The sequence below is a fragment of the Heterocephalus glaber genome, unplaced genomic scaffold (assembly GCF_053883595.1).
Source record: "Heterocephalus glaber isolate CG9 unplaced genomic scaffold, H.glaber_assembly_v1.0 deba00001472, whole genome shotgun sequence".
NCBI classification, from domain to species: Eukaryota; Metazoa; Chordata; class Mammalia; order Rodentia; family Bathyergidae; genus Heterocephalus; species Heterocephalus glaber.
Window position 1 is genome coordinate 60,186,617 of NW_028258315.1, and position 13,321 is coordinate 60,199,937.

General features: G+C 39.7%; 1 protein-coding gene and 1 pseudogene across 4 annotated transcripts in view; both read left to right on the forward strand.

Moving 5' to 3' along the window:
• The window catches only part of Edem1 (ER degradation enhancing alpha-mannosidase like protein 1), a 213,992-nt gene that overhangs the window by 39,285 nt on the left and 161,386 nt on the right, over positions 1 to 13,321 (forward strand). The window lies entirely within an intron of this gene.
• On the forward strand, positions 8,725 to 9,366 carry LOC101696528 (mitochondrial inner membrane subdomain organizer 1 pseudogene; annotated as a pseudogene).

Below are 13,321 nucleotides of genomic sequence, written 5' to 3' on the forward strand. Positions count from 1 at the left end.
TTTGAATAATATGCAAAGCAACTGTGGCGGTGAGGGGACAGGGCTGCCAGTCTGCCAGTCTTGGCTGTGCATAAATGAGCTTCAGGCTAGAGGAGACTGAAACTATTTCCTCTAGCTGAGAATAGTCCTGACCAGATCGCTACCCTGGCAGCCTGGGAGGGGGTGGGGACAGTGTGTGGTTCTGCAGAAACAGTCTGGACTGACCAGATTGAAGACTAGAAATCTTCCGGAGTGATAGAAATAGATCATCTCTGTTTCTCCCTCATTTGTTGCCACTTTTCCCATTCTTAGCATCCGTCTTGGGTGGTGTTTCTCAACCTTTTCACTTTTAGTCCCCTCCAAGGAACTTTTAATATTTTTTTTCTAATTCTTTCTCATACTTCCAAATGAAACTTTAAAAAAAATTTTCCTCCCCAATAAGTTTATTGGTACATTTTAGGTATAAAATACATTTGCATACATCATTGGGATCTTGTACCATTACATGAGTAGCTTGGTTCTTATTTTTTTCCCCTTCCCCTGCCCTCCCTTCACCACCTCCACCCTTCCCTATTTGCAAAGACCTTGTTTCCATTTTTTTCCCTTTCTCATATTTTTTCTTTACCCTTATTTTCTTTCCCCTGCCCCTACCACTTCCCCTGCTTCTTTAGACCTCTATTTCCTATGACACAAAATCAATTATACATTTTAAAAATTAGAATATCAAGATCTAGGAGACATTACCACAGATTTTACAAAATTTAAAAGGATAGAAATCATATTTCAAAAATCTGTTTTGAAATAAATTTGACAACTTCTAAGAAGTACCTTGGCAGACAAATTAATGAAACTAACTCTGGAGGAAATATAAAATTTGAATAGCACCTATTAAAGAAAGTATATTCCTAGCTTGAAAACCTACCTATATGACAACAACAGGCTCATATACATTTTATTTATTTTTTGTATTAAATTCTTTTATTGGTACATTGTAGGTATACAATACAATTACATTTCTCATTGGAAATTGTACCTTTACATAATGCATCTTGGTTCTTATTTTTTCCCCATTCCTATCCCTCCCTTCATGCCCTCCACCCTTCCCTATTTACAAAGACTTTATTTCCATTTTTTCCATTTCTCAGCATTTTTCCTTTCCCTTCTTTACTTTCCCCTGCCTCTCCCACTACCCCTACCCCTTGGACCTTTTCTTCCTATTTTACATTATTGATTATTCATTCTAATAATTGGTACATTTTAGGTATACAATATAATGACATTCATCATTGGAAATTTGCACCTTTACATAGTGTCTCTTGGTTCTTATTTTTCACCCTTGCCCAGCCCTCCCTTCAACCCCTCCAGTCCTCCCTATTTACAAAGATTTTGTTCCTATTTTTCCATTTTCTCATATTAATCCCATTCCCTTCTATCTTTTCCCCTAGCCCTCCCACTTCCTTCCCCTTCACCCCTTTTCTTCCTATTTCACATGACCTATTATACATTTAGTCCTTATTTACACTTTCAGTTTCTCACACCAGAGAAACTATTCGGTATTTACACATCTGTGTCCTATTTATTTCACTTAAGAATATCGCCTCGATGTGCATCCAGTTAACTATGAATGTCTCTAATTTCTCATTTTTGATGGCTGAGTAGTACTCCATTTTATTAAAAAACCCCACATTTTCTTTATCCAGTCTTCAGTTGATGGGCATTTGGGCTATTTCCAAGTTTTAGCTATTACAAACTGTGCTGCTATGAACATGGGCACACATATATCACTGTGGTATGATTCTTTGAATTCTTTGGGGAAGATCCCCAGCAGTGGAATAGTGGGGTCAAATGGGACTTCCAGACCTAGTTCTTTGAGGTATCTCCATACTGATGTCCACAGTGCTTGCACCAGTCTACACTCCCACCAGCACTGGAGCAGGGTTCCTCTTTCCCCACAGCCCCACCAGCATTTATTATTGGTTGATTTCATGATAGCAGCCATTCTTTCTGGAGTGAAGTGGCATCTCAGCTTTGTTTTCATTTGCATCTCTCGAATGACCAGTGATGTTGAACAGTTTTTCATGTATTTACTTGCTATTTCTACTTCTTTGTCTGAGAAATGTCTGTTCATTTCAGATGCCCATTTTTGGATTGGGTCTTTAAATTTGGGAGGTCTGATCTTTTTAAGTTCTTCATAGATTCGAGCTAGTAGGCCTTTGTCTGAGGAAGAGCAGGTGAAGATTTTTTCCCACATTGTGGGTTGTCTCTTCACACTGCTGGTGGTTTCTATTGCTGTGCAGAAGCCTTTTAATAAGAAGAGATCCCATTTGTTGATTGTTTGTGCTAGTTCATGGACAACTGAGGTTTTGTTCATAAAATCTTTTCCTACACCGATGTCTTCAAGGTTTCTACCTAACCTCTGTTCCAACTGGTTCAGAGTTTCTATTTTAATATTTAGATCTTTAATCCATTTTGATTTTAGTTTAGTGCATGGTGAGAGATACAGGTCTAGTTTTATCTTTGGCAAGTTGAAGCCCAATTTTTCGAGCACCATTTATTAAAGAGGCTATCTTTCCTCCAGTGAGGGTGTTTGGCTCCTTTGTCGAAGATGAGATGGCTGAGTGTGTCTGGCGTTGTTTCTGCATCTTCTAATCTGTTCCACTGGTCCTCAAGTCTGTTTCTTTGCCAGTACCATGCTGTTTTTATCACAGTAGCTTTGTAGTAGAGCTGCAGGTTGGGGATTGTGATACCCCCTGCCATGTCTCTGTTACCTAGAATTGCTTTTGCTATTCTGGGTCTCTTCTTGTTCCAAATGAATTTTTGGATTGTTTTCTCGAGGTCCATGAAGTATGCTGCTGGGATCTCAATTGGAATTGCATTAAATCTATATAGCAGTTTTGGAAGGATGGCCATTTTCACTATATTAATCCTTCCTACCCAGGAGCAAAGGATGTCTGTCCATTTTCTGATATCATCTTCAATCTCTCTTTTCAGAGTGCCATAGTTTTCAGAGAAGAGGTCTTTGATTTCTTTCATTAGGATGATTCCTAGGTATTTCAGGTTTTTGGATGCTATTGTGAAAGGAATTATTTGTCCTATTTCTCTCTCAGTGAGTCTGTCATTGGTGTAGAGGAAAGCTATTGATTTTTGTGTGTTGACCTTGTAACCAGCTACTTGACTGAATTTGATTATTAAGTCTAGAAGACTTTTGGTGGAGTTCTTGGGGTCTTCTATATAGAGTATCATGTCATCTGCAAATAATGACAATTTGACTTCTTCATTCCCTATCTTCATTCCCAGTGGGGCCATCACATGGGGGGCACAGACTGGTGCTTCTTTTGCCCACGCGGCTCACCTTCTCTGCCCTAGGAGCCTGGAATTGGACCAGGGAAGCCTTCTCCTGGGCGCTAGGATTGACTCACCTTCTCTGCCCTAGGAGCCTGAAATCCAAATGAAACTTTAATACTGTAGTTACACTATATGCATGTTTATGTACTGTATCTGTGTTTTATACACACAAATAACTTTAATTTTGGTAACACAGGGGATTGAACCCAAGACCTTCCCACTGAACTATATCCCTAGTCTTTTTTTAGTTTTGTTTTTATTTTGAGACATGGTCTTGCTAAGTTGCTAAGTACAACTTAACTGTGGTCCAACTTGCCATCCTCCAGCCTCAGGTTCCAAGGTGCTGAGATTATAGTTATGTACCACGTTGTTTGGCTACAAAAAATTTATTTGCCTCCAAGAACCAGTGTTGGTCCTTTGCATCTTCCATTAAGTATACTTGATCTAGGGCTGACTCTGAATGCACCAGACTCTCTCCTTCTAAGTATTATATTCACTCATCTTGTCATCTTAATGACCCTTTCAAGTGTTCTCTTTTCAAATTTAGTGCACGGAAGCACAGAAAAATGACTTGTCCAAGGTCACAGTCAGTAAGTGGTTACCTGGAGAAACACAACCTGCAAAGTTGAGAATTTCCACACAAGATAGTTTCTGCATATGACTCCCCTCATTTCTCAAACAGTTTCAGCCAACTACAAATTTAGAGAGAGCAGTACCTTTCCATATCACCCTCAGATTTGATTATTTTCTAGAAGGTCAGTGAAAGCTAGTGTACTCATGGTTACAGTTTATTATAGGGGAACGATTAAGATCAGTTAGCCAGCCACAGATTTAGCTTAGTGGTGCTGCCTTCTGCCTCAGAAGTGCAAGGTCCTGAGTTCAATCCTTGGTACCAAAAAAAAAGGAAAGGAAAAGATCAATTAGCCAGAGGAAGAGGTGGATAGGGTTGAATCTGAAACCTTCCATTTTGTGAAGCTTCTCTAGTTTTGTTAACTTCCTGGCAATAATGTATGACATTATGTACAGTTTTCCCACCCAAGAGTGCTAACCTAAACTTTGATGTCACAGTTTTTAATCTGAGCATAATTATTTAGGCATAATTCATTGATTGATTGTCCACATGGTTGAATTAACTGTTTAGATCAACTGATACAGCTCTACCTAAATCACATGGTTAGTTTTTCTGGTGTGGCCAGCCCTTACCCCATGACTGTCAGGTATGAATTGTTCCACACTAAACAAAGACAATCTTCTCAGATATGACACAAATTACCTCCCAGAAGCCAAGAGCAAAGGGCAAGGTTCTTTTTGGGCAATGCCAAATTCTGTACAGAACAATGGTGGCGCTAAGATTTGAAGACAATTTGGCCTTGGGGACAAGGGGAAAGGCCTTACCTTTGAGTAACAATCATTACCACAAGCCTGCAAGACAGAGGAGATGGGGATATGGCCACTGTACATAGGAGTAAATTGAGTTTAGTAGGCTGAATAATAGCCTCAAAGATATCTGTGTCCCTGGATTCTGTAAATGTTTTGTTGTATGACCAAATGGATTTTGGGATGTGATTAAGGATCTTGTGATGAGAAGAGTATTCTGGATTCTCTGGGTTGTTCCTAAAGGTAATTCTAAGTGTCCTTAGATGAGGGAGGTACGAGGAGATTTGGCACAGAAGAGACCACAACATGAACAGAGACTGGTGTGATGCACTGTGAAGATAGAGGAAGGGGCCAGGAGTCAAGAAATAGAGGTATCCACTAGGATTTGAAAGAAAGCAAAGAAAGCACCTCCTGATGGAATCATCCCTGCCAATACCTTGACTTTGGCTAATGTAACTGATTCTGGACATTAGGTTTCTGGAACTATAAATGAATATATGTATGTTTTCGGCTCCAGGTTTGTGATAATTTGTTATAGCACCCATAGGAAATACATAGGGACACAGGGAAGGTGAGTATTTGCCTGAGGCCCTACAGCTGGGAAGTAGCCATTCTAGAATTTTAGCATAGATTGCCCTGTCTCCAAAGCCTGTCTTTCACATTTATAGTCAGTCCAAGGATGGTTGGTGTAAGGCATATAGGTTTGATACTTTACTTCTGGTTGAGGTCAACTAATTGATCCTCCCTTTTTACTGATCCAAGGATATACATTACAGTTCTCATTAACATGATGCTCCTGTTGGCCACAGGCTATAACCAGCTAAGAGTGGCCTGGCAATAATATCTTTACCTACCACCTTGAGACTCATAAAAACGGCAGCACCATTCTTGAGCAGCTCTCCTTCACTTTTTTTGTACCTTAAGTTTATCATTCCAATTCCTTAAAAACAATATGTACTGCTGAGTAGCACATTCCTATGCTCCCACCACTGTAGGAAACTGAGGCAGGAGTGTTGCAAGTTTGAGCGCAGCCTGGTCAACTTAGTGGGACCTCATTTCAAACTACAAAAAAGGCAGGGGATATAGCTCAGTGTGCAGGCCCTAGCTTTAATCTCCAATATCACAACAGTAAGCAATACATACTATGTACAGGTATATGGCCACTTTTTCTACTTTCCACACCCCTGCCTTGGATAGTTGGCCTTTACCAACTGTAATCAGTCAAATGTAGCACAAGCTGTACACCCTGCAGGACCATCTTTTTCAATAGTGCTTGGTATCTTTTATCACTGTTTTAGGTCAGTCCCCTTAGAAGCAGAGCTTGAGAGGCGGATTTGAATGTGATTTCTTGAGGGGGAAAATGCCTGTAAGAGAGAGGAAAGTGGGATAGTTAAGGGGAAGAACTGAGCAAGGACTGATAAATACCTAGGTATTCTACTTTTGTACTAGTGGGCCTCCCCTGGGTGAGGCTGATCATGCAACTTTCTGAGAGAGTTGGCTTGGCTCTTGGCACCTGAGAGAAATTTTCTAGAGAAGGGACCACTGTGCACTGTTAGTGGCTGGCACTCTTAAGGGCAGTGTAGATGGGGGTGCAGATGGGTCCCTTACCTAGGAAAGGCAGGTATGGCAGAGCTTCCTACGATCATCTTGGTGAACATCTGTCCCCTGCCTCAGTTTCACTGTACTGGGGATTAAATCCAGGACCTCATACCAGGCAAGCCATTATGCTACACCCCAGCCTTTTTATTAATCTGTGATTCCCTAATATTTGAGATCTTAGCTCTTTGTGTTTAGGCAAGATTTTCTAAAGGTTTTTTTATTGTTTACATTTGCTGCATCTGCCATGCTTATCAACATTTGGCTCAGTGAAAACCATCAGATGCTTAAAATCTGCTTTGTTCTTTTTTGGTGTTTTTTGGTACCAAGGATCAAACTTGGGACCTTGCACTTGTGAGGCAGGCAGTGGAACCACTGAGGTAAATCACCAGCCCATCTGCTTTGTTCTTTTAGCATTGCTGAGGGGCATGGGAAAGGCCGGGTGAGCTTTGGGCTGGTGGCTTATGGTTGACTGATGAAGATAAAACAGGCTGCAGTGGTATTCATGCACTTAAGGAGTCCCCTCCTTTTGTGTGAGGGCTTAACCCAGGGGACTCTCCAGATCTTAAGTAAAGCATAATCTGCTAGTATGTTTCATGAGGCCAACAGGCCAACAACCCACAAGTCCAGGAAGGAACTGTGATGTTACCCATAAGGGTTTTCACGGGGTGAACACTGATCAACAGATCAACAGGTGCTTTAAAAGAATAGAACACAGTAGAAGTGTTGGAATGTTTCTTTTAAATTTAAGCTGTAAAAGCTTGTGATTTGTGTCTTGCTGATACTCTTACTCGCTTGCTTGCTCTGATGATGCAAATGGTATACTGCATATTGTAAACTGCCCTGTGAAGAGGGCCACTTATTGAGCAGTGGAAGGAGGCTTCTTGCCAACAACCCCTAACAGAGATGCATCCTGCCAACCAGCCATCAGAGTGAGCTTGTACGCTGACCCTTCCCTAATTGAGTCTAAGATGACTGCAGCCTTGGAAAGAACAGGAGCCAGAAGATCCATCTAAGCTGCTCCTGATTTCCTGACACATAGCAACTGTGCTGCAATTATTGGTGAATTTCTAAGCCACAGAGTTTGTGAGTCATTTGTTAGACAGCAATCAATAACAATCACATAGTATTCGTGGGAGTTGGAAACTGAGGCAGAGCATGTATTGTGCTTCGATAAAACAATATATATGGTAATCAGTTTCTCAGGTCATAAAAAACTAGTCATGAACATGATTTTTCATGAATGAATCATTTAGCCATTCTCCTATTATTGGCTATTCTGACTGCTTTTATTATTTCCTGTGATGAATAATAACAAATATGAATATATATATATTCTTGAGCTCTGCCACTCTTTGGTATGTGTCTCATCACTCTCTTTCAGTACTGTACCCTCTCAACCCTCTTTGGTTCTAATGGGGCTGCCAACCAAGGATGCTTGACAGCTTTTGCATAGGTCTCAAGTTGGTCAAAGAGCTAGTAAGTGTTCCAAATATCTTTGTATGACCTGGTCAAGGCTGTTTAGACTGCAAAGCTCCTGGGGACAGGATGGGGCATGATGCTTCAAGGGGCACAGAAAGGCCAGAATGGCTTGAGTCCAGAGGGTTAGAGCCTCATGTGAACAGTTCAGACTAGAAGGACTCAAACACCCACACGGGTCCTCATGAAGTGTCCACATACATGTTTGGCCTTTATGTGGAAGCTTTAGGAAGCCATTAACAGATTTTTAAATCTAATTTTTATAAGTGTTCACCATTCCCAGTCAGGAAGGAGTATTAATTAAGAGGTTGCTGTGGCTACTCAAGATGGAGATAGAGTGAGTAGCTTGGATTAGGGGATTAGAGTGATGGCAAAGAGATAGAAAAAAGATGAATAGCTTTGAGAGGTCTGTAAAGGGTAAAACTAAGGGCTAGAAAAATTAAGTAAATGACTAAAGTCACATAATGGCAATTTAAACTTGTATTAATAAAAATTAGATAAAATTGAAAACTTCATGTTCTCTGTGACATCTGTCACAGTATATATGCAAAATGTAGCTATTATATTGGATAATTCAGTTCATAGGACATTTCCATTGATGTAGAAACTACAATTGGAGACACACTCATGGGAAGCTGCCAACATGGCAGGGTGGTTGGGGGCTCCTCATTACTGTCCCCCGGGCAGGACGGGGTGGCCCCCAATGTGGTGGCATGGGTCTTGGGTCTTGCGGTGGGTGGACCATCACTTGCACCTTGTCGAGAACATCAGCACTGGGATGGCCATAGCTGTAATAATGTTATTTCTAAGAAGTGTTCGACTGACATCAAAATGTGTAAGATCTTCAGATATTCCAGCAGAATTTATAAGAAAGACCCGAGTTTGATCTCCAGTACCAAAAAAAAAAAAAAAGAATTTATAAGAAAGAATGTTAAATTACTAGGATGAGTACACTGGATAACTGAGAATGCTTCAGAAATTGAACATATTCCCATTACTTTACCTATTATATCTTTATGGAGAAAAGAGCCATGTGGTGTTTTGCTGGTTAAGCTGGCTGGAGTAGAACTCACTGAAGCTGGGAAGGTATGGTTACAAAAAGAGCTCAAAGCTTTCCAGCTACTATGATTCTAACTTATTGGAAAGGAGAATTCAGTGTTCTTTTGCTACCTTTTTGTCAATAAGGATGGATATTTTAGCATGAATCTGAATGAAGAAATTTTGAGAAGAGGCCTGGGCAAAACTGTTCTTGTTAAAGGGCTGAATTATAATTCCAAAATTTACTGGACAATTCACAGAAAATTACTCAAAGTTGAATTAATGGCTATAAAAAAGGAGAAGGAAAATGGAAGATAAAATCTGAAAAAGAAAGTTATTTGGAAAAATTCAAAGATTTCTGAAAAGAAATACGGAAAAAAGAAAGTTATTTAAAAGCAAGTGGATCAGATTTCAACTTTCAAAAAAGGAAGTTATTTTGACAAATTCAGAGCTTATGAAACATGGAAAGACAACATGAGTAACTACTCCTTAATACTGAAATTCAGAGAATTTATGAGTTGGTTACATTTTCTTAGGAAAGAGTGATATATCCAAGAGGTCTAGAGGTGACTCCTCTGAAGAGTAAAATATGTTAACATATGGACATTTTTCACTGAGTTTGCATGGAAATTTCTACAAATGATCAAAGTTGAATTCTAATGGTATTTAAACATTAAAAAGATTATGATTAGTGTAATATCAGAATTAATTTAAATAAATAAGTAAAGGTTAATGTAATATGCTTTTAGGAACAATGAAGTACTATACAAAGTTACCAGAACTAGACATTACTGGCACATGCCTGTAATCCGAGCACTCTGGGAAGCTGAGGGAGGAGGAGCAAAGTTAGATCCCAGCCTGAGAAATTTAGAGATTTAGTGAGACATTCTCAAAATTTTAAAAAGGACTGGGAATGGAGCTTAGTGTGAAGGCCTTGGGTTCAGTCCTCAGTGTTGCCCCTTCCCATTATCAGGCTGTATATATGTTGTAGTACCATTTTTTGAAGAGAATATCCAAGTATTGGCCATTGTGTTACGTTATGTTGAGCAGCTGTATTTAATTTTTGTTCAAAGAGAACCTTTTGAACTTTATCTACTTTCATTATTGATATAATAAAGGAGTTATTTATACTTTAGAAAAAGAAACTACAATTGGATGCCACAGGTATAGAATCTCAGTCTTTTGAAATTCTTTGTCTTTTGTATGGTTGGATTTGCTAGTCATATTACTCATTTTGGAGGCTCTTAGTACTGGGGGGTAGAAATCAGCAAGTCTAGACTGTGCTCAGCCTGGGGGTGCTCCCTAATCCTTAGAGCATACAGGAGGGCCCAAAGTAGCTGTTATCCTTCTCCCTTAACTTTAAGGTAGTGACTGAGCAGATGGAAGCAGCTGTCACTAACATACCCATGTGAATTTGATCACAAGGCCACCTGCCTTTCTACACAGAGGGACCAAGTATGGACACCAGCACGCAGGGGTTTGACATACCAAAAGTGTTGGTGGTTCACACACACATTTCATGGTTGGAATTGACCATTTCTGAATTAGATGAAAGGCCTCAGAAGAATAAAAAGTTACTTTTGGTGAGTGCATTTTATCTGTAATGAAGTAAAATGGGAATTGCAGCAAATACAACTCAATCTTCCACCTCAGAGGTTTATTAACTCTAATCCCACTAGAATCAGTAGCAGAATCTGAGCGTGTAATAAAATGGAGACATTTTTCACAATATTTCTTTCTCAAGAACTGGTAGTGTACAAAGAACAACATTTTTAAAAAAGCTAAAATTTGTTTAAATTTCCCTTGGTAATGTATGTCGGATTTTTGTTGACTTTTGTTTGTAGACATTGTGGCTTTGACCTCATCTTAGTTCAGAAATAGGACAGCAAATCCATGGGATATATCTTTGCCTCCTGATCTCTTGCAGACATTATTTCTCAATCTCTAAAATCTTGGTCGATGAGTCTGGACATGGCCTTAGAATCTTTCCCTCCTCAGCAGTCCACACAGGGAGAAATTGGGTCAGAAACCTAGTTGCTATTCTTGAAAGAGGAACAACCATTTTATCTGGAGTACACCAAGATAAATATTCATTTCTCAGAATTGCTATAGAAAAATTGTCAACTACTGTCTCCTTATGGGAAGGAGGAGAATATTACTGTTCTTTCAGAGGCTGTGAAGAAGGAATGGTAACAATAACATGATGCAGAATAACAGAAACTGTCACCATGACGATGACTGTTATTTCTCAGCACTTCCATTAGGCTCCCCCTGCCTACTCCCAATAACTCATTTACTTTTTCTATCACTACCACACAATACCTGAGATAATTAACTTATAAGGTGAAAAGTTTGTTTTGGCTTATGGTTTTAGAGGTTTCAGTCCATGGTAGGGCAGACCCACTGGATGAGGCAGCATATCAAGATGGGAGCATGTGGCAGAGTAAACTACCCACATACTGGCCAGGAAATGAAAAGATAGGGAAGAGCGGACTGAGGTTCCACAGTTCCCTTTAGAAACACACACTTCTAATGACCTAAAACATCTCACTAGGCCCTACCACCTAAAGTGCCACCCTGGGGACCACACTTTTAATACATAGACCTTGGGGAATATCCAAAATCCAAACCATAGCACTGATGTCTATGAAAAATGAACCCTGTTAATTTTATTTTTAAGTAGCAATACACAGTCTTTTAAATCGATCCAGAACTTGTTTATTTATTTATTTATTTATTTATTTATTTATTTATTTATTTGGTACCAGGGATTGAACTTGGGACCTTGTGCTTGTGAGGCAGGTGGTGGAACCAACAAAGAATATTTTAAACTGTGAATTCCTTGAAGGTATAGAGGAGATTTGGTGCATCTTCTTGGACCTTAAACAAAGGAAAGAGCCATGGGTTTCAACATATTGAAGGGCATATTCCAATGACCTTATTTCCTTCTACTAGGCCTAATCTCCTAAAGTTTCTGCCACCTCTCAGCAGGTACTTACTTAACACATTTGCAAATGTTGTATTCCCCTCAGAAAAATTCCTTATCTAGGTCATGAGACTCCTGGTGACACTATGGTATGACTTTTTCATATCCTGAGCATCAATGGAATTAGTGGATGGTGGCCATTTTCTAACAATTTTTTGAAAAGTCACCTAGGGTTTCTGTTTCCCTTCCCAGAGATGGACTACATATCTCTCTGTCCAAAGTCCACTCAATTTAATAAAACCTTTCGATGAACACTCTTATTTAAAAATCATGCTTGCTTGCTATGCATATTCTTCTACATATTAAGAAGCTTACACTTTGTGTCCCAAATAAAGCACAAGAGAATAGAGATTGGGTGACATTGTGATGTCATAATTTCTACCCAGAGAAAAGTTTAAAAAGGCATCAGATTACCCCTCTTTGGTGGGGACAGTAGCCTAATGGTACTTGCAACATTTTTCTGTCCTGCACTGTGCAAGCCTTGAGGCTCGGATTCTTGAAGAATCTCAACTTTTCCAGATGGTGGGAGTGCTGTAGGGAAATGTGGATTTAGTTTAATATTGCTTCTGGCTGACAATAGCAATATAATAAGGCCATGTTTGCTAGTTTCTTGTTTATGTCCTATGATTTATGCCATGGTGTGATCAAAGTACATTTATGCCAGATAGGGAAGTAACTCAAATTTGATGGATTTCAGGACAAGACAGTGGACTACTGAGTTCTCCATGTTTTGTTAGAATTTAATAGAATTGATTGGGCCTCAGCATGTTCATAGGTTAGTGGTATTCTTTGTGTTTTGTGTAACAGGTTACTTCAACCCTTAGGGAATGTGATCATAGACTCTATGGATCAAGGAATGACCCTGAATTATGCTTATCTGGGGATGGCTTATCTCTGTTTTAGGAAGTAAGGGTCTTTATTTGAGAAAACCAAAAAGATGATGGTAATACAACTGCAGAGAGCTGGGATATCCTAGAATGTTCATTTCTACACATATCTAGTGCCTGGATTACCTAATTCAGTCTACCCGTGGCCTTTCCTATGGTTTAGTTTCTTTATAGCACAGTGCCCCCAGGGTAGCTGAAATTCTTATGTTGTTGGCTCCATGCTCCATCCACAAGTGATCCAGTGAACAAGGTGGGCTGACTCACCTGTTATGACCCAACCTCCAAAGCCATGTGAATCAACTCTGCTCTGTCCTGTTGGTTGATGCTCTTACAATCCTGGTTGATACTCTTACAATCAAGGTTGGGGAAATTAAGACTTCACCCAGTGATGGGGAGTTACATTGTAGAAAAGCAGATTCCAGTCATATTTGGAAAATACAATCTTCTACCCCTCCCTTATGAGTCCAGAGTGAGGAGGATCTAGGGTGAACAAGATGCGATAGCTTCCAACGTGTGAGCTAGATAAATTCTCAGGTTTCCTGCGGGTAATTCAAATTTCCTGGAGTGGTATTGCCTCTATAATAAGGAACTCCCCACAGGGAGTTATGAATCTTAAGTCAATTAGTACACTAGC